Source organism: Rhinolophus hipposideros (assembly GCF_964194185.1).
Source record: "Rhinolophus hipposideros genome assembly, chromosome: 25".
In the NCBI taxonomy this organism is placed as follows: domain Eukaryota; kingdom Metazoa; phylum Chordata; class Mammalia; order Chiroptera; family Rhinolophidae; genus Rhinolophus; species Rhinolophus hipposideros.
Genome location: NC_138071.1, coordinates 19,801,320 through 19,823,149, shown reverse-complemented (window position 1 = coordinate 19,823,149; position 21,830 = coordinate 19,801,320). Strand labels below are relative to the sequence as shown.

The following is a 21,830-nucleotide window of genomic DNA, read 5'->3' as shown; positions in this document are numbered from 1 at the left end:
GTGGTAATACAAAGATATAATTCAGCACTTAAAAACATGTTCTCTTCTATTCTCTAAGTAAACTAAATTATATATAACTGCCCATCAAGCGATGTAAGAGGACAAATCATTCATTAAAGTATTCTAATAATTTCCAAAGCGTTTCTGATTTCTAGTTGGTATAGTACAGCTGTCTCTAGCTAAGTGATCGCCCTGGATGAGCCATGATTTGAAATTGGGAAGCACGTTAATTTAGGCCATGATTCACTCATTGCATTGATAAGCATCAGATCTCTGGGCTCAGGGCTATGTTACAGCCGGAAGCTGGCTGGGCATGCACCTGCGTGTGTGGACATGGGGTCCTGGTGCCTTGACCCGCGATGAAGTGCCATCCTGAAAGCTGCCTGTTCCACTGTCCCATCAATGCTGGCCGCTGGATGTCTCTGGGCTGGCTCCATTCCCTGACCCAGTCTCCTGCTTCTGTGACCACCACTGGGCAGTCTCATTGGGGTCTGGACTGGTAGACTCAGTAATTCCAATTGATATGGGTGTCTTGAAGTAGCTTAGCAGTTGCTATGGCTGTACCAGTGTATAAAATCTGTATATCAATCCTGTTTAGGTTCCACACATATTTCATTCATTAGATGTGTATATATTCACTTGTGTGTTTGCATACACACAAGCATTTCTGCATCCACAGATCCCAAATCAAAGGCATAACCAGGTGGGCAAGAAAGAGGAGTAAAAATGCCTAGGAAGAAAGGGAGGGAGAAGAGGAAAGTCTGCAGGCCCAGAGAAGTGTCATTGTTTACCAGCTAGGTCAGTGTTTACTGGTCTCTCCACCTTTGAGAACATTTCTTGAGTGTTATCGTTGCTGTTTCCTCACCATCCTCCCAAGGACTCTGCATTTTCTGAACATTAAAGATCACACACTGCTCTGCTTGACCTTTGGACTGGTTTTCCTTCCTAATAGGAGAAGAGCTAATCCTCAGTGGAGCATACGTTTTCAGGAATGAAGGGCTAAAACCACAACAAAAAGGAAAAAGAAAAAAAGGGAAGAGAGAAGTGAGTCAGAGAACTTCTGCCTATGTGTCTGAGTCAGTCTAGTGTGTTAAAAAAAAAAAGCCGTGTGTGTGTGTGTGTGTGTGTGTGTGTGTGTGTGTGTGTAGACCTGCCTGGAAAAACGGCTGAATGGAAAGCCGACCTGATGGCAGATTTTTTATGTCTTTTCAGAAACGGTTAGCTGCCCCTAATAACGCTTCCGTGACATCACAGAAATCTTGACTCTTGCTTGGCCTTCTCATTTTCTTATTAAGCCCATCCCACCTCCTTTTCATATACAACCTGAGCACAGGGGGTTAGCAAGAGAAGAGGAGGGAGTGAGGCAAGGTGGATCTGCTGTTCTACCTGGCAGGTCACATTCCCCCACAAATCAGGTGGCCTTTGCGGGGAGATGCCATTTGCGAAAGGTGGCCCGTGAGTACCCGGCTACGACCAGCAACTCAGACATGTGGGATCGCTGGAAAGAAAAACACCCCTGGATGGGGAGACGGTTGAGTTTAACTTTATTTTTTATTGTGTGTGTGTGGGGGGGGGTGGGGTAGAAGAGGGTGGAGGAGGGTGATGATAAATGTGTGTATTGGTGACACATGAACACACAGCAGAATATGGGATGCGAGTTTATTGTATAAATTCACATAAAGGTGAACATTTTAATTTTATTTATGGTAGGGTGGGTGGACCTTCCAGAGTTGAAGATTCGGTGTAGTGGAAATTGCATTGCAGCTTCTAGTTTCACTGTGTTTTTACAAAGATGTAACTTCCTGAGGAAAATCTCCATGTAACTGACCTATTTGAAAGTTTGATTTTTTTTTTAAAGAAAAAAAAGCAGTTTGGAAAATTGGAGCTCAAATTAATTCCTCCTTTTTAAACGTGAATATGTTTTTAATGTACTTTTCATGGTGTTCCACTTATGACCATAATTTCTTTGGGGCTCGATATTGAATCTGTTGGAGAGTTTAAATACAGCCTGCCTATAGGCCTCTGTCACATGCTGTGTGTACTTGACTGTTTTTAGTTTCTGTAAAACGTGGGATTTATCTTTCCTAAAACAGTGATTACTTTCCCCTTGGATGTTAGGAAATGCACCTGCTCAGTCCTGTGTCAGGCTCTGGGGTCACGGTGCCTCCGCTTGTCTCTAAGGGCTGGGCGAGCATGTTATAACCATCTGAAAGGGTGCGGACCCCAGGCATCTGACAGACATATTCTTATTACTAAAGTGCTCTGTAAAGCAGAATTCATTTCTTAGAACTAAAACTCCAGTTGAATACCGAGGATCCTCTTACCAAAACCGAGTAGTATGTGAAAACATTGGCCCAAATTAGTCACCCAGGAAATAGTATGAGGGACCGAGTTAAGGAAGTAACTTTAAGTGACGGAAAAGGTTTGGTAAAGTCTCCAGGAGGCCGACTTGCTTACTTGTTTATACACCTCGGAGTTATGTTACACCTTATATGATGACCCTGCATTGAGAGATGTGGTTTTTCTCACCTTCTAGACACCTGTCTGCCTTGTGATAGAAAGAACACGGATTCAGAGTCAGACAGCCTTGGATTTGAATGACTTTATTCCTTCCGTGGCCTCTAGCAGGTTGTATAGCCTCAGTTTCCTCATCTGGAAAATGAAAGCGATGCCTACAGGTTAGTGTTGTAGGAAGGTTCACTCAGATTAACTTTGTAAAACTTGCGGCCCATAGCAAGCATTTGGAAAACATAAGTTTTTCCATTTTTCTTGTTCCTCGGTTGCCGTACTTTGTTTGCTTTTCTTTCTGAGCCTTGGGGTTCTCCTCTGTTTAGGTAGAAAGTGATCTTCTTGTAGTATCTAGGTCTGGATTCTGCCAACACAATTTTTCTGAACGGGTCTTTTTTCTTGACAGCCGTACATTCAGCCCAGCCGCCTGATTGATATCTTATTTTCCCAGTTCCCGTGGGTTCCCTTGGACCCACTGAGGCAGCATCACAGGGGTGCCCTCAGGGTCGCCGCTTCGGGTCCCCAGCATTTCCTGGGGGTCAGGCTGACTCTCTCAGGCAGTAATCTGATTCTCTGCGAAGGGCCTAATAGCGTCTTCTCTGCACATTAATCATATTTATCTACTCGGATCGGAGTGGGGATTTTCCCAAATTGTCATGTCTCTGTGGAGTTATTCCTACCATTATGTGCTATAAATGTGGCGTCATTTTGTGCTTCGACTTGCTTTTGCTAATATAGAAGAAATCCCATTATAAATAATTCCTGGGGATTTTGCAGATGATTTTACTGGCTCGAAATAAGAAGACTGTTCCCTGGAATGAGGAGCTTCTGTGGTAGACAGTTTGTAGATGTCAAATGGGGGTGTAATGTGATTGTCCTGCGGGTCCCATCTTGTACAGAATGGCACTGGCTGAGAGCAGGGGAACAGGGGGAGCTGATCTCTGCATCTGGTGATTCTCCCCCATCCTGCAACGTGAACTCAGAGCCCTCTACCCATTGTGACCGTGACTCACCCTTCCTCTCTCCACCCCCCAGTGTCTCGTTCTGATGTGCTCTGTCCCCACTCATTCTAGGGCCGTACTGACTCACGCCTTTTTCATTGAAAGGGGGGAAGAAAGCTGGTCTTGACTGCTAAAAGGATGAGAACAGTAATGGAATTGCTTTCAATCACAAATATAGGTGTGTTTGCTGACTGTATGAATACAACTTGGAATAACTCTCAGCAGTGTTTCCAAATATTTGGGACCTATTTAAGTAAAGAGACATGAATAATTTGAAACTGGCGTCTTTTCTTCTTCCCCTCCCCCTCCCTCTTCTTCCTCCTCCTCCTCCTCCTCCTCCTCCTCCTTCTTCGTCTTCTTTTTCATTAGCAATAAATGTGGCAAAACCTTAAAAATCAATTCTCACAGTTAGGAGTGGTTGCCTCTGGGAGGCAGACCAGGGGCAGGTCTGGGGACCTAGGCTATTATTCATTATAAACCATTCTGCATGCTTTCCTTTTTCAATCAGATGTATGTGTTACCTGGATTTTTCGATACCTCCCTTAAGTAGCTCAATTCAGTTTAAGTAAAATGTACTCAGTGCCTCGTGCCAGACGTTGTGCTGGTCATGTGAGCTCACGGATGAATAAAGCACAGCTCTTGCTTGTGAGTTCACGGTCTAGTTGGAAAGACAGAAGAGACGAAAAGCATATTTAAATACTATGATGTTGGCTCAGGGAGAATTGGTCGTGGCGTTAAGTAGCTTCCTCCCTAGACATTTTATTCATCTTTTATTTTGAATTACTATCTTTATGGTGAGTGTATCTCAACAGTGTTCTAATGACCACAGTGTGGTTTCAGGAGAAAAAGAATAGATGAGATTTTATCTTAAGTCCTCAACATGGATGATTCCTGAATGAGGCAGGGCACTGCAGAGAGGCATAACACCAGTCACGAGTTTTCTTTTACTACTTTCTCCTCTGGCATGAATGCACAAGAGTGTGGAGCAGCCTTGAATCACAAAATGGAGTAAGTCCATGTTTCCAGGTTGTCCTTTACTCCCTAAGGCCCACAGCTGGTGATTCTTATGTCCACACTCAGAGCTTTGTGCTGCCTTCCAATGCTTCCAGAGCACCCAGGAACATCTCATTATTAGAAGGTGTTCCCCAACTTGAGTCAGAGGCGAGCCTATCTGTCTCAGGCCCTGAATCCTTCTGGTTTTACCGACAAGGCTTCCAGATGTATCCAGAGTCTGTCAGACATATTTGAGTAAAGTCTCTCAGGTTGATAAGTAGTTAATGAGGGCATACTGTCCCCCCAAAGAGCATCACGATGTGTATCATCAGCGGGAACCAAGTCATTTTGATTTTTAAAATATCTCGGACATATGTCATTAAAATATCATTGAAATAAAGATTTCTGTTTTGTGGTATCTATCTATTCCTCTGTCTTCTTCAAGAGAAAATTGACTTGAATTGGTACAAAAGTGCTTTTTGGGTTTACTTAATTTTATGGGTTTGTGATTTCCGCAACACGCAAGACATCTGGAATACGTATGATGTAATGTGAATCTTCTTTCCACTAACTATAGGTACATGTTTCGTTAGAGATTTAGGGAAATGTTTGACTTGCACAAAAACGGATGAACGTGATTTCAAAGGTAAAACATAAAATCAGGTTTGGAATACAAAGCAGAATTTTACCAAAATGGAAGTTGACAGGAATACAGATTCAACCTTTATTTATTTCGTTCAAGGATTCCCCTAACATCGTAAGTGAAGTAGGTTAACTACCTATGCTTTCTCAATTCACTTCAAGACTATATGATGCTATTACATTTTGAAATAATGCAATATTTTACTGCATTATTAAATATGTGTTACTTAATATGTGTGTTAAGTAACACACATATTACTTAAATATGTGTGTGTTTTTCAAACAAACTTTCAAAACTCCTAAAATAGTTTACAAAAATCCACCTGGGTATAATTCATTACTTTTTAAAACTAATATTTGTTACCAACCAGTGAATGGTACGGGTTTGATCTTTCCTGACCGACCAGAACAATTATTTACAGCTCACTTTAAACCCATTTCTTTGGTAAGATAACTTTCACATTAGCTCCAAACTTTCAGGTACATTTGGAGTCAAAATCTTTTTACAGAACTTTGTTCTCAAATGCCATAGCTGGGGTCCACCTGAGCCAGAGTTTATCTACTGTGTTTAATGTGTCTGGCTTTTCCTGCATTTCTCTTAATTTCTCCCTGAAAGAGGCAAAAGCAGTGGTAGATGAGCATAAACGGGATCAAGTATATGGTGATAGAAGGAGAACTGACTCTGGGTGATGAACACACAAAGTGATATATAGATGACATATTACAGAATTGTACACTTGAAACCTACATAACTTTACTAACCATTGTCACTCCAATAAACTTGAATTAAAAAAAAACACACAATGAACTAGGAAAAAACAAAGAAAGTGGCAAAAGCAGAAAGTGCTGTGATGACCGTTTATTACCATGTAGGAGGGCTCCATAACCGGAGTGACAAATCCCTATCATAAATGCCATCTTTTCTCAGAACTTCCTGACCCATTTTCCATTTTTCTTTGACAAGAGAAAATTGTCTTTCTTCTCTCTCCTGACTTCTTCCAGAAATCTCTTATACTAACTGGCTTTTTCATCTGCTGCCACCTCTCCCTGTTCACGCCGTGCCTATCAGAATACAGAAAGCCCACATTTCATCTTATGAAAGAAATACTTTTTCTCTGCCAGAGTTAGTTTCTCTGATGAAACCACCTATATCCCATTTAATAGAAAACTCAGAAGACTTGAGAGCACAATTTCAGAGACATTTAGTCAAGCTACAGCAGTTGTCCCTTCGTGAGGAAGGTTTGGGTTGGGAGGTGGGAGGCGAGACTACAGGTTCAGGTCCTGAGGAGGGAGGGCGAGAATTCGGGGTGCGTTGTGTCCTAACGCACTGCTGTGAGCTTGCCTGGGGCCTGCACTCCAACTCCAGTCCCCTCCCTTTCCCCTGGAAACATGCCCCTTGCTTACTTTTTGTTTGAAGCAGCTGGAAAGGATATTTTTTGCTCTGAGTCAGTGCTTAGCTTTTGAAGAAGCTCCTTCATGAGACTCATCTGTTGTCAGCCCTCTGAATTTCAGCTCAGTGTGATAAGGTTACTTAAATATGTGTGTGTTTTTCAATGGTTATGAAAATAAACTATTCATATGAGTGTTCCTGGGCCCTCCCCACTGAGCCCTGCTTTCCCTGGCAGCAACTTTCAGGTCCTCGGCCTATTCCTTCTAGTATTTATTTACCTCTACATTTCTAAATGCCATATTTATGTTACTATGATGGGATTTGCCAGTTGTAAACCTTATAAATTGTTTTCTTCGCATGAATGGTAAGGTTTAGACTGACATTCCTGTGTCCCATCTAATGTACTTTCTCTTCCTCATACACTTACCTCAAAATCTAGGATTAAATTAGTGATTATACTATTTAGACTGTAACATTATATAACATTTTAAAGAATAGCTAACATTTCTTGGGTACTTTCTAGATGAAAGACGATGTTTAAGAGCTTTAGACACATCTTACTGTACATATCTTCCTAACAACCACATCAAGTAGGTACGATTATTTTTTCTATTTTGCACATGTGGGCATTGAGACTAAGGTTAAATAACTTGTTTGGAATCATCTAGGTAGTAGTTCATGGAGCCAGACTTCAGATCAAAGTAAAGCTGGCTCCAGAGTCTACTTTTCGTCACCATCGTCTTTAAATAACTATGATTTTGTAAATACTGTTTATAGTAGAGCCATATGTATGTTTCATTTCTTTTTTCCTTTCATTTCCTATCATTTCATTTTTCCTTACTATCACTTCTTTTTTCTTCCTTTTAGAACTCCTTTTAGCCGGAAATTGTTATGTCCTGAATTGATCTCCTAACTCTCTTACCTTTATATCTTCCTTTTGGCCTCCATTCTGGCAGATGGCCTGAACTTTATCTTGTAAGTCTTCTGTTGATTTTTCATTTTGTGACATTTTTCAATCTCAGGAGCTGTTCCTTGTTTTCGGGGTGTTGCTTTGTTTCTTTTTCAGTCCCCATTTACTGATTGTGTATTTTGGTCCTGGCGTCTGCAGTAGTGGCTTTCCTCCAATGTCAGGAGAGATTTCCAAATCAGAGTGAGGCTCTGATAAGCTGAGGGGCACACGGACTGCAGGTGGCCTGGCTGGTCGGTTAGCGGGCCACACTGCCCTGTAAGTTAGGGTCTGAAGATCTGTTCAGCTGGAGGATCCCCAGTTGTCATCATCTGGAAGCTTTTCCCATGGGTAGGCAGATTATCCAGAATAGAACTTTCCAGACTTGTTCCTGGGAATATATGCCAGCTACAAGCATTGTGGGAACCAGGTTTGGGCCAGGGGACGGACAGATCTCATCATGGGTGTGTTCTTGCCCTCAATTCTCTCTTTTCAGCCTCATATTGACACTGCCCCCCCCCTGCCCCCATGCAAGCCCTCCCACTTGTGTCACTAGTTCCTGAGAAACACTTTTTCAGTTTCCCTGGAAAGAAAATCTCTCCTTTCTTGCCTTGATGGGGAAGCATGGTCACAGGCAGGATGGGGAGGAGGAGGGGATCCGGGGGGGGGGTTCTTTGCGGCTTGTAGGACGTCCATGGCACTGCTTCCAAACCCTTGGCCTTTCCAAGGGCCTACGGAGCAAATCAGCTTGTCTTTTCTAGGCTTTGCTCTTTGAGGGTTTTCGCTTTCTTTGTTCTAATAGGTCAGTAATGACTTTTTAATTCAATTTCCATCTTCTAGAAGACTGTTGACCTTTCTTTCTTACTGTGATCGTCTCTCCTTTTCCCTCTGTCCTTGTGTTTTACTTTTTTAATGTAATCACTCTCCTTACATTGCAGTTTGGGAAGGGGCAGAAATAAACACCACTTTAATATGCCGTACTTAATGGAAGCCCGATTACCTCACTGTCAGAAAAACATGTTTCCTGGTGCTTGTTTCATTTCCCTGTTTGGCTGGAGAAACTCACTGGACTCGGTTCAGAACAACGGGTGGTTCACTTTCTTATTTGAGCATTCCTGGGGTATGCCTTTCTTCCTTTTCTCTCAGGAATCTACATCTTGAATAATGTCTTAGCTCTTTTCTCTTCCTTCCTTCATCTGTGAATGAAAAGAACTGAGAGTCAGGTTCCAGAAACTAGACCAGACCTTCAGGGAAACTCACATTCAACCAGGCTTTGTTTCTATATAATAGAAATAATGTTCTTTTGGCATTATTCTCTGAAAACCTTTCTGTATCACACTCAGGCACAAGTGTCTGATAGTGGCTTAAGGCGTAAGTGTAACTTTACTTTGGGGATGAAACTCCAACAGTGGATTTTCTCTCTTTAGCCAGTGGAAGGCTGGACTGCTCTGGGGTTTCAGGGCCTTCTAGTATCCTCATTTATCCCTCTCTGTGTATCCTTAGAGTCAGGCCAGGCCTGAGGGTTACTTAGTTGAATTATTGTCAGTGATTGTGACTCAACAACCAACGTCATTTCTAGGAAGATTCCTGTGTTGACGCCTCACTGGAGAGGACTGGCATGGGATGGCTCTGGACTTTGACAAGGGACCGTTTCTGTAGGGACGCTTCTTGGAAGGCCGCGATGAAGAATGCCACCAGTGAAATAATTTTGAGATTCCCGGTTCCTGGACTTAGTGCCCTGGGCAGTAACTTTGCCAGCAGGTTGGAAGGAGACAAAGTGGTCTGCTCATCCAACTTATAACAGACACAAAGCTGGAAAGAATGGCCCGTGTAATCGATGACAAAAATATGTCTCAAAATGATCCGATGTGCTGGAATGCTGGGTTAAAAATAACAAGATGACATTTCAAAGAGATAAATGTAAAATCTTATTTGGGAGTTAGAAAATCAATGGTAATGATGGGAGAAAAAAAAATCCACTGGCAGTAGTTCTGGAGGAGAAAAGACATTTAGGTTTTGTTTGACTAAAAGCTCAATATGAACTGCTAAATCTGACAAGGCAGCTAAAAAGCTGCATTAATGGAGCCGTAATGTATTGACCAGGAAGTAAACCCCCCTTCAATGGTTAAAGGCACCTAGAGCTTCAAGTTTGCTGGAGTGTCTTTTATTGCATAGAACAAACACGAGTTTGCCTGAGAAAGGCAATTAGTAGAGGGCCCGAGGAAATGGAAGCAATATCTCAGGAGAAACTATTGCTGGAACTGGGTGCGTTTAAATGGAAAGGGAAACTGTGTTCTACTTATTAGCTGCCAAGCTTTAGGCCACTTGCCTTCCTTACTTCAGTTGCCTCCTGTGTGGAATGGGGAGGAGAGAGCATTTCTGTGTGGTGGGAGTAGCGGGAGCCTGGCAGGAAGTGCTGGGTGGTGAGACTAGTGGGGATGAGGCTGTGAGCATTTCGTAGCTCAGCATAAATTTAAAGTTTATCCTGTGTTGTAGGGATATTACACAGGCACCCTATTATCTATTTAACCAGGGTACGGAGAGTAAAAGAGGGGCTTATTAAATACACCAGGACAACAGGTGTGAAATGGCAGACACCCTGGGGAGACGAACCAGGAGGGACAAAGGGCCCTGTTGGGAGGGGAAACTGCCGTTTGGGTGGCAAATGACCTGCCTTTGGAGGTGTTTAAGCAGAGCTTGGATGAACTTGTGTGAAGGAGCAGCATTTCTGCTTTGGGTGGAAATGAACTAATCGAACGTTAAGATCCTTATTAACTCCTGCTACAAGTGATGTCTGTTGGGGGATGTGAAACAAGGGAAGCAGAAACCCCCGATTGTTTTAGATGTGTGTATCTGGCAAAAAGAAGGCAGAGAGTTCCTTCTGAATTATGAAACTAATTTAAAGTGTCAGAGTCTCTTCACCCGGAGCAATACTTCTAGTGTGCTTCAGGGAGCTTCTTAAAAACACTGATACCCAGGGTGCCATCCTTGAGTCATGGAATCAGCGTAGGGGCAGTGCCCGTTAAGAAACATGATCTATTCTAGAGTGACACTTTTCACATCTGGGATGAGCAGCAGCGCACGTTTATTAAATATTTGCTGGATCTGTGATAGGATCTGATCAAAGTCAACCCAGGAGCCATCACTTGGCACCTTTAGAGGCTTAAAATAAATGTTTTGGTGATAGGCAAACACTGAGCAAATGCCAAAGCAGTTCGACAACCTGTCACTTAGGTGGAGCTCTGGTTCTCAGGCCCAGCCCACTGTCCTTACCGGTTAGAAGTATCACAGTGCTTTTGTCGTCATTACAAGAGACTGAGAATTGCTCCATGAAGGGTGGAGGCCTTTTGGGGGACTAGGAGCAGACGCGCACAGCCTGTTGGGCTAACAGTTCACACGTAGAGGAGCACCCCCTCTTCTGTGCTGCCTTCAGAGGAAAGGAAGCACCCAAGCAGATCAGTAAGGAGCACTTCTGTCCCTTCCCACTTTTCTGCCATTGACCACTGAAGTCACTCATGTACCCCAGAACCAGACAGTGCACCTTATGAAAGGGGGGGTTCCCCAAGTCCAAGGACTCACATTAAGGAGATCCTAAGTGATCCTCTCTTGGTTTTCATTTTCACGTGTGAACGTGACTCTTCTTAGGACAAAAAGAAGCCTTCACTATGAGAATGGGTGACACTGGACCTAAGAATTCTATGCTTTCTAATGTTTCAAAGAGAAGGATTTTGTCTTGGAGCCCAGAAAGGAGTGTGAAAGGAGTTAGAGAAAAAGGTTACATTTGCTGAAGAAAAACCAATTTCCCATGAAAGGCACATCAAAATTCCCAGACTAATTATATCATAGTTTCTATTTCAGAAGGCTTAAAAAAAAAGTGGCATTTTGTTCTTGAAACCTGAATATATTGAAGTTCCAGAACCACAGACATGTAGAAAGGTATGAGAAGCAAGGGTCCATCCATCCAGGTCCTGGCTGGATGTTGACCCCAGTGACGACCACTATTCTCTCCTTTGTCTCACACTTTACCTGATCCAGCCTGACTCGGGCTCACTAAGAAACGAGGTCATGGAAGCCCTGAGCACCCCAAAAAGAGCTGATATACATTTCAGCTATGGCTGTGTCTAAAAACTGAAACAGGAAGTGAAAATCATAAAAGGCAAGAAAGATTTGATAAGTGATAAATCATAAAAGGCAAGAAAGATTTGAGCATTTCCCTCATGGATCTTCCTTAGAATGTTCCTTAGAATGCCTTCAGATAAGGGTGGAGCAGTGTTTCAGGAAGTGCGCAGCCGAGGGCATCATACCTGATGCAATACAAACTGGGACCGTCGGTTTTACCTGATAAACCTGGGAACTATACACAGTTCACCTGCTCTTTCAACTCTTGGCTTCTAGGTCCTGGGAGCTCTTTACAAGGTCTGATCCTAACAGGTCTACTTCTGTCAATGCCTAACTCTATTCTAGGTTGTGTGTGTTGGTCTTCCTTTGCCTTCTTTTTTAGAGTGTGCTTGCTTTCCTGTGATTCAGAAGGGCTTCCTTGACTCTTTTAGGCAAGCAGGGTGAGCTCACGTCAAATGCATCAGGAGAGGAAGATCTGTGGAGAGGTAGTGTTCGGCAGTTCTTGAGGAGCAGTCCTGCACGGCGGTGCTTCATTGGTGTGATTCTTCCGGCCATGGGGCGCCTGACGTTATTCTGGACCCTTTCCCATCAAGAATTACATGCTAAACATTACTCATATAGCTTGAAGCTTGGATTCTTACTTTTGGTCTTTCTGACTCCAAAGTCTGTGTGTGTGTGTGTGTGTGTGTGTGTGTGTGTTGTAGTTATACCACTCTGCTTGGAAAAATCAATGGATGATTGATTTGCCTAAGTCTTTAAAGGAAGCTGTAATTTAGGATATACTCCCAACTTTCAATAACGGTAGAGGAAAGCTAGTCCAAGTCTTTTTTCTCATATTTTCTCCAGATGAGGAGAACACTGGCCTGAGCTATAGGATTCAAGCCTGGATGAATTACATTTCAGGTTAACTGAGAGAAGCTATTGAATTACTATTTAGAATCTTTGGAGAATCGTGGATAATAAATGGGACAGGAGCTAGAAATCTGAAATAAGCAAACGTGTTCTGAAAAGATTTTCAAAATAGGAGGACTGTAGACGAGAGAGTGTGATATCATTTCCCTAAAACATTTTTGAAAAGGTTATGAAACTGACAATTTGGAAGTATTGGGATAGGGAAGGAGTGATCCCTAAGTGCAAACACTGGCTCACAGAGATTGTCGTACCCAAGAAGCATGATTTCTTCTCAAGAAATGTTAAATTGCAAAGCCTTAAACAGAGTAAATACAGCAGATATGGTATGTCTGGGGTTCAGCAAGACAGTTGACCCAGTGTCTGTGTCAGGTTACTTGACACCCCAAACTTCCTGGACACAATCGATGATTCTGAGCTATATAGAAGGACAGTTCGATAGCATCATCCCCATTTGTATGACTTCTCCAGCGCCCTTCCACTCACTGCTGCACAGGCAGGGAGACCGATTTCTCACGTGGACTCTGTACTGGGCCCTTATTTAAGGCTTGTCGTAACTTAGATGAGGATACATAGAACATGGAAACCCAGGTTTTAGGTGACCTGAAGTTGGGGGGAATGATGAATACTTTGGATGAGGTTTGAAACAGATATGAATGGTTGAGACGATGGGGCTTCATCCTACGGAGATCATTCTTTGTCACTAGCTCAACAATAGTAAATACCCCAGTTGCCAGGAATTGGACGAGGTGCTGGGGTTAGGAAATGCACACGCCGTAGAAGGGAGAACAAGCAGCAGGTGGTGGTCTGTAACAGCGCTTTGATGGGAAGCCCCAGAGACTTTAGGAGCATGGAGGAAATGAGCCTCTTGAAGGCCTAGTTTGGGTGAGGGTTGGGGGCTGCTACTGAACCAAGAAAGACTTCCTGGAGAAGAATGGGGAGAATGAAGAATGGGGAGGACTTGCCTGTGTAATTGGTCTTGGGCTGGAGGGTGTTCCACATTCAGGGAGCAGCATTTATGATGGTGCAGTGCTCAGGAGCAGTGAAGACTAGGTGTGTAGACGACATGAAAAACCATTTTACAATGGCTATCATGGCAAGGAGCTGGAACAGGGAGCTGTGTTACATATTTTGCTCACTGTTCCATTCCCTGCTGCTGGATTGTAGAATGTCATCAGTGGGCACTGCTTGGTTGTTTTACATGTGTTGTTGCCTCATTCAATCATCATGATAACCCAATAAGGTAGGTACTGTTATCACCTCCATGAAATAGGAAGAAACTGAGACAATGGAGAGATTAAATAACTTGGCGAAGATCACTCAGCCTATAAATGCAGGGGCCACCATTTCGACATTGGGCAAAGGACCCCAGAGTCATCTGTTAACCACCACTTCTACTTGTTAGGGTACACTATGCTAAAAGGCTAAAAAGTGTCCTCTGAACTGAACAACAGGGACGTTCTTTGTTACCTGGAGCTGCCGTAGTAATGGAGGGAACCTCTGTGTGGTGGGTTGAATGCAAAACAAGGAAACAGGACAGAAAGGGGAGATGACAAAAAGAAAGATGGGTATTACCTTCAGGGTAATATGAGGTCCAAAGGGGATTTTGTCCTAAAATGAGAAATTTTGTTTTCGTGCTGAAGGGAAAGAGTGAGTAGAAATAAATTGATTTATAATTCAGGAGACAGAAGAAATTTTGATTGAATAAGTGTTCCCACCACAAAAAAAGGAAAGGAAGGAAGGAATGATGGCAATGAATGAATGAAGGAAAGAAAGAAGGAAAGAAAATAGTAACTGTGAGCTTAAGGATATATTAATTATCTTGATTATGGTGATTATTTCATAGTGTATACATTTATCAATACATCAGGTTGTGCACCTTAAATAAACACTTTTTTTTGGGTCAATTATACCTCGATAAAGCTGGATAAAAAGACTCCTAAGGAGTAGTGGAATCCAGAGAGCCTGAAAGGCATTTCCCTGGAATGCCCAGAGGAGGCAATGGGCATCCTTCTAAGCAGGAGGAATGAGCGATGGGATGTGAGGATGAGAAAAGGAGTCTGTCTCTGTGAGCTAGGACGTCAGGCCCTACTCTGAGGTGGAGTGGCATTAGCCCACCTAAGTAGGCCTGTCAGGTGACTCTTCTAGACGTTAGCCTCTCTTGCCAACGAAAATAGTTTTCACCGGACTTTACCCCTTCTGGCTCCGTTTTCTCCTTTTTTCTTCCATTTCTAGAACTTGTGTCGAACCTTCATTTCCAACCACTCATCGTTTCCGAGTGGTACTTCTCCATTTAGGAACATAAAAGAAAACCCTCCTGATAACATCTGGTGGGTTGGAGGGGTGGGAAGGGAATAGGGATTACTGCCCTTTCCTTTCATCCCCCAGGAGGGAGGCAATGAAGGACTTGGAGGTGGGGACAACCAGGTGGTGGGTTGGAGAAGTCAGCTTGTTTAACAAGCAAAGCAGTAAAGATTAGAGTAACCATGACAACAGGCTACTAGCAGAGGCACTCAGGATTTGGAGAGGAGGGAGGTGGAAGGAGTTGGCTGGGTATAAGCCCAGAGTTTTGGAAAATGCCATTTCTTCTCTCAGGGCTCTTGGCTGTTAAGAAATCAGCACAGTCACCAACAGTGACTGGAAGGGAAAGTGAGGAGAGAGGGAAAGCAGAGAGATGAGCTGAGAACATGGGTCCAGCTGATTCAAAGAAAGGGAGCAACCCCTGAGGACTAAGCAGGGTTCCTGGAGGAAGGTACAGAGGGGTTTAGGGAGTCAGTCTACCTGTGTCTTCTGGACACACATGGTCTTCTGTTGGTCCCATTTCATTACTTACACTGGGGTAGCAAAGGTGACGCAACTACCTTGGCTTCTTGTTTCTCTTTTCTCACTTCTGAACAATGAGGCTTGAGCCTGTCAAAGCTCTTTCCTAAGGATGCTTTGTGTGTATGTTAATGCAGCCTCTTCACCCAGCCCAGTCCTGTAATTAGCTAAAAAGTTCGTGGAAGTCTTTTGCCCTTGTTACATTGTGAACCACTTCTGTAGCTACTTGAGTCTCTATCAGTAGGTACTTTACAAAATATGTGAATACAGTTGTTCCTTTCTAAGTAAGCTCAAAGCACCTGAATGGGAAATGTAAGAGACTGTCATGATTATACACAAATGATGCTTTTGGCTTAAGTATCTTCTCATCACATCCAGTATGATCTCACCCATAATAGTACCAGTTGGGGAAGGGCATATCGACTTTCTCTCAGTCTAATGTAACGTACTTTGCAGACATGGTTTTGAGAGTTCACTGCCTTCCTCCCTTTCCAACCAGACTGCCCCCCTTCAAGCTTCCTGCAGAAATAAATTCTGGAGCGCATTTATTAGGACCGTGGCCTGAGGTACAGCGTGAACCTCGGGAAGATTTGAGCCCCATGCCTCACCCAGGGGCTCTTAGAACCACATTGTTGCTGTAGGTTTAGGAGTCATAGATATCGTTTCTAAGGTATTGTCATTTGGATTGGGGAGGAGGTGGTGAAATGGACTCATATCCGTTTCCAAATCTCTTCCCTCCAAATTAGCATGTATAGTCCAAGCTGTTGGAAAAATAAGGTTCTTTTGCACAAAGGAAAGTTAAACCAAGAGATACAGGACTTGAGCTCTTTGTTCCCAGCTGTCATAAATAGCTGTGAAAAGAGAAAACATAAAGAGGACTGATTTCCCCAGGGTACCGTGGAGATCTGTTTCAATGCTGGAAAAAGTATGCATGATTTTCCAGTTCTGCTATAAGCCTAAAACTCCTTTAAAAACAAACAGACAAAAAAACCCCTGACTTCTGCCAGGTGGATGTAGTCATTTTCTTCTTCTTGGCTTCATTATAACCTAAACACGTGGATCTGTCCAGCAATGATGCAGAGAATTCCCAGCACCCAGGGGAACAGGCAGTCCATTGAGATTTCGTTGGGTGTAGAGAGACTTCCCAAACCAGTGACTTCAGTCTGGCTTCATGTTGTCGGGACCAGCCAAGGGAAATGGAACTGTGTGCCATGAGAGGTAAGTGGCTAAGTGCCCCGAATGGAGGGAAAATGGAAGACACAGGTATAAAATGATATAGTGTGCTCCCTTTGGTGTGGGGACTGCGTTTAGGAAAATTCAGGAGTATTTTGGGAAGCAGTAAAGAAATGGTTCTACAATAGAGTCTGAAACACATTGATTTACCCCGTCACCCCTTGCAAGTAAACCATGTCATTATATGGACGTACTTGCGCATACAAACCCCCCCCCCACACACACACATCTGCACACCTGAACACCCACAGGTAAACTCAGATGCAAACAAGAAGGTCAGTTTTACTCGTTTCATGTACTAGTTCATGACCTCATCTCACAAACATTTATTGAACATTTACTGTGGATGGGCGCTGTGCTAGATCAAGAGAAGGAGCACGAAGATGGGCAAGACCTTGTTTCTGCCCTCAGGGAGTTTGCAGTTAGTAGGTGAGAAAGACACGCGGGGGCAGACGGTTAAGTTCACGAACTCATCCTAGAAAAAGTGCTCCATCCCTCATTGCTGAATATCACTACAGTCATCTTCGAAGTCCTCCCCTTGGGAAGCTACGCACTGACGCCAGTGTCTCGTCCACCGTTCAAAGCAATTTTGGAACTCATTTTCTGGAATGGCCTTCAGAGTTGTCGTTGTATTACCCTTGATGTCCCGAATGTCATCAAAATGTCTTCCTTTCACTATTTCCTTTATCTTCAAGTAAAGAAAGAAGCCATTGGGGGCCAGATCAGGTGAGCAGGGAGGGTGTTCCGATACAGTTATTTGTTTATGGCTGAAAACTCCGTCACAGACAGTGCCGTGTGAGCTGGTGCATTGTCGTGATGCAAGAGCCATGAATTGTTGGCAAAAAGTTCAGGTCGTCTTTTTCACACAGCCTTTTCAGCACTTCCAAATAGTAAACTTCATTAACTGTTTTTCCAGTTGTTAAAATTCATAATGAATAATCCCTCTGATATCAAAAAAATGGTTAGCAACATCGTTGCAACAAGTTCTCGAATTTACTTGTCGGATCTCATGTAAACATGCAGTTGTGTTACGGGATGGTGGACGTGTGGTAGGCGGATCATTGTATAAACTACAGGAAAAGATGACCAACTCTTGAGGGTGAGGAAGAGGGGGATTAAGGAATGTGTATTGGCTCAGGCTGCCACAACTAAATACTACAGATGGGGGCTTACACAACAGAAATGGATTTTCTCATAGTTCTAGAGGTTGAAAACCCAAGACTAAGGTTCAGCAGGGTTTGGTTTCTGAGAACATCTCTCTTTCGCCTTTGCAGACAGCTATCTTCCTGCTAGGTCCTCACATGGTCTTTTCTCAGTAAATGCATGGGGGGAGGGCGGGAGGGAGGGAGGAATGAGGGAGGGAAAGAGGGAGGAAGAGAGGTAGGGAGGGAAGAAGAGGAGAACACATTAGAGTATCTTTTCGTATAAGGACACTAATCCTATGGAATTAGGGCCCCACCCTTATAATCTTTTTTAACCTTAATTATTTCTTTAAGGGCCCCATCTCCAAATATAGGCACACTGGGGGTTAGGGCTTCAATATAAGAATTTTGGGGGGAACACAAACATTCAGCCCGTAACAGAAGGCCTCACAGAGCAGATACCATTGAAGTATACCTTAAAGAGTTACCCGTCAAAAGACATAAGGAAGGCATTTCTCCCTTCCCCCCAAAAAAAGACAGGAAGGAATGGAATGACGTTATGCATTTGGGAAACTACAAATAATTTAGGATAGCTAGAAGGTAGAAAGGAAACTATGGGGTAGGGACATTTCAAAGGATTTAGAATGCTTTGTACTTGATGTGGTATTACTAATTAATCTTCAGGTGAGAGCAACACACACATCTAGCCTGTCTAGGAGCAGGAAGACTCAGGAGGGAGGGGAGGACATCCTGAATTAGCGAGGTGGCAGCAGAAGGTAGGGGAAGACCGGCTGACTTAGTGACTGGCTGGAAGAGGAATGAAGAAGCATGGCTATGAAGCTGATTTCTGGGTCTCAGCTTGAATGATTTGTTCTCGTAGGAAGCATCCGTGGGGGGCAGGTGTGGATGGACATAGCACGGATACAGCCTTCGGCATTTTGAATGTACACTGTTTGCTCCAAACCAGTCCAGAGAAAGGTCTGACTGAGGCAGGCATGAAATGTTGGGCCTCTTACCACAGGGAGTACCAAGAGCGTGAAAGTGGGTCACTTCCAGGGAAATCATGGGGAGAACCGAGGGGCACTGAGCACAGAATCCCAGGGACACCAAAAGTTATGGAAGAAAGAAGAGAAGCCTGGGAGGGAGAGGGGATAGAAAAATCAAGAATGAATCACTTAGGGCAGTCAAAGGAGGACATTGTGGTGAAGAGGGGGTCATGCTTATCAGTGTTGGTAGCTGCAGATGGAAGAACTGAGAAACGTCAGTAGAAACCTGGTCCTTGGGACAGAACTGGTGGCTTTTGGGGAGAGGTTTCCCTGGAATGGGGAGGGGGGATACCTCAGGACTTTGGATTAAAGAGCAGAATAGAGTGCGCACCAGGATGGGGACCTTTGAAGACTCAGAGAACAGCTTTCCTTCCTTTGTTTTTGAGATCTGGGAGAATGTTTATTGGTAAACTCCAGAGAAGAAACAAACACAAAGTGGAGATATTTTAAAAAAACAAATAAGTTATATGTGTTGAAACACATCCAAAATATATGGAGCCCACGTGGTTGAGAGAGAAAGAAGGTAGGTAGATACATACATCTGGATTAAAGGAGGTGAAAATTGAAGGGAGGTAGGTATTAGGAAAGAGAAGGAAGGGGAGGGAAAGGGAAAGGAGGGGAGATGAGAGGGCAGGGGAGGGGAGTGAAGGGGAGGGAAGGAAAGGGAAGGGAAAGAGAAAAAAGGGAAGGGAAGAGAAGGGAAAGGAAGGGAAGGGAAGGGAAGGAGCTTGAGGAGCCAACCTTGTGAACACTGTGTTAATCAACTCTTAATTCTATTGAACATAGTCTCTGAGGCAAGTTCATTTTAAAATTGGAATTTAAATTAAAAAAACTCCACAAGTCTAAATACTTACTCTTTTAGATCCTAGAGATGATTGAAGTTAAATAGCTCTTTTAAGAACAGCCCAGCATGGAAAATAACTAGGTTTACCCAGCTAAGTTTAGCATATAAAGCTCTTTACTGAATGGCTTCTTTGTCAACCTCAGGCTGGAAGAGTGCGATTCCTTTTTATTTGGTGAATTTCCTAATTGGATTTTGTTGGCCAATCTTAGTTTCTCACATTGTAAGATTTTAATAAATCATTATAATCATTCCCTCATATCTTGCAAAAATAACCTTCCTGACGGTTCCCGAATGATTTCCCCCCAAGTTTGCATCATGGGATTATTAGTATAGCTTACAAATGAATCAGAAAAGGGCTCTACAGCCAACGGTCTATTTCCATCATTTCCTAGGCGTGAACTTGGAGCCCCTGAGGTCATGCTTGGCGGGGAGGGCGCAGCAGGTCTTGGCCTATTATCTCCTGTCTGGATTATTGATGAGATACTCTGCTTGGAAACAGTGGACAGATCCCTTATCTGCTTGCTTCTTAAGGCTTCTGCAGGGAACACGTTTATTGGCGATGTATGCACACCAGTGGTTCTATCGCATTGTCAGCTCTGATTCTTCGTCACCTATGGTTGATGACTGGCTAAGGAGGAACTTAATTAGTTTAACTGATGTGCTTGGTGAATGTCTGGCTCCAAACACACCTCTCCTAAGAACCTTCCATAATTGACCTTCTTTTGCAAGGTTGAGGGGCGTTCTCAGTCACCCCTTTAGGAACGGGGCCTCTTCCTTCAGATTTCCAAAGTTTTCACATTTGCTGCTTTGCTGGGAGACCCCAACACTTAAGAGTTTTTACAGTCAAGTTCTCTGACCCTGAAATGTAACGATTCCTTACAATGACTGCCGTGGTTGTGTCTCTTACTACCATTTCTATCTACCTTCCTCCTTACCCACTATTCTCCAGGACATGTCTGAAGGGGGCACAGGTGAGGATGACTTTCCCAAGGCCGGCAAAACTTACACAGCCTCTTTGTTGTTGGAGCATTGGGGAAGCTGAAGTTACTTTGGGGAATGGGCAATTACAGAATTTTCCAGACTAGACTTGTTTGTTCAGCAATGCAACGCCCTCGAAGCATTAAGATCATCCATTTCTATTTGTTTCTAGTTTGTTCCAAATGTACGTAACAAAGCCAATGATCTCAATCTAGACATAGAAGTAATTTTTAAGTCTGGAAAGCCTTGCTCCCTTGTCTCTGTTCTCTGACCCTCCGTGCCCCCTTCTCGTTCAAGTTTTAGGCGACCATCTTGAGGCCACATAGATGGAGAGGCGACAGCCTTAATCTCATCTTTGCTCTGGACTGGCTCCTTTGTTAGGTGGCAAACGTTTAGTGGGAGGTGTTGAGAAAGGCCTTGCGTCCTGCTAATTTTCCCACTTACATTCCCTTTGATTCTGAGTTCGTTTTTTCCTACTTGTAACCAAAGGATTTTTGCTTAATGCCTCCTGAGGCCTTATGTTATTCTTCCTCTTTGTGCCTGTAACATCTAACATGCACCTCATTTATAGCCCATCTAGGTGCCGAGGACATATTTGTTTACTTGGGTGAGTGCATGTGTATAAAAGCTTAGAACCAGAACTGCCCTCGAGAGCAACATACAGAAATAAAGTGCCTAACACAGAAAAGAGAGAAAGATAATATGGGAGGAAGAAGGCAAATGTTTTAAAGCACGTGTGGTTTGAGCTTTTCTGTTGCATCTGTCAGACAAGCCTAAAAGTTCCTGCACGTGGGATATTTTTAATTTTGCTCCCAAATAGGGAGAAGCATCGACTCCCCAGCCTTCTGCTGTTAATTGAAGCCAGTCGACGGGGCCTGAAGCCAGCTCTCCCTAGGACCCAGGGGGAGGCTGTGCTGCCGCTGCTGTTTCTGCCTCTGCCTCTCCTCTCTCAAAAGTTGGCAAATGCTGGTCATATCGTGGGTCTATTTATAGCAGGCACACATCTCACCACCTTGTTCTTTTCTTAGCATCAGCTTGACATGCTATCAATTATCCATGAGGTGAATGGCAACCCTAGGGAAGTTATTTGAGGCAGGTGCCCTGAGGTGAGAGATAGAGGGGGCGGAGGTCACATGGGGACAGCGCCAGATGAAAAGGGTAAAATAGACATTCCTTGCTGTGTTTCAGCCAGTGAATGATTCCAGAGAGCTCAGGGGGGAATCCTGGGCCAGTTGCCCAGCAGACTCTGACTCGGCCCT

The 21,830-nt window shown here is 43.6% G+C and overlaps 1 protein-coding gene across 12 annotated transcripts in view; it reads left to right on the top strand.

The window, feature by feature from the left end:
• Positions 1-21,830, top strand: part of DGKI (diacylglycerol kinase iota) — a 377,107-nt gene that overhangs the window by 55,187 nt on the left and 300,090 nt on the right. The gene's annotated exons all lie outside the window — the stretch shown is intronic.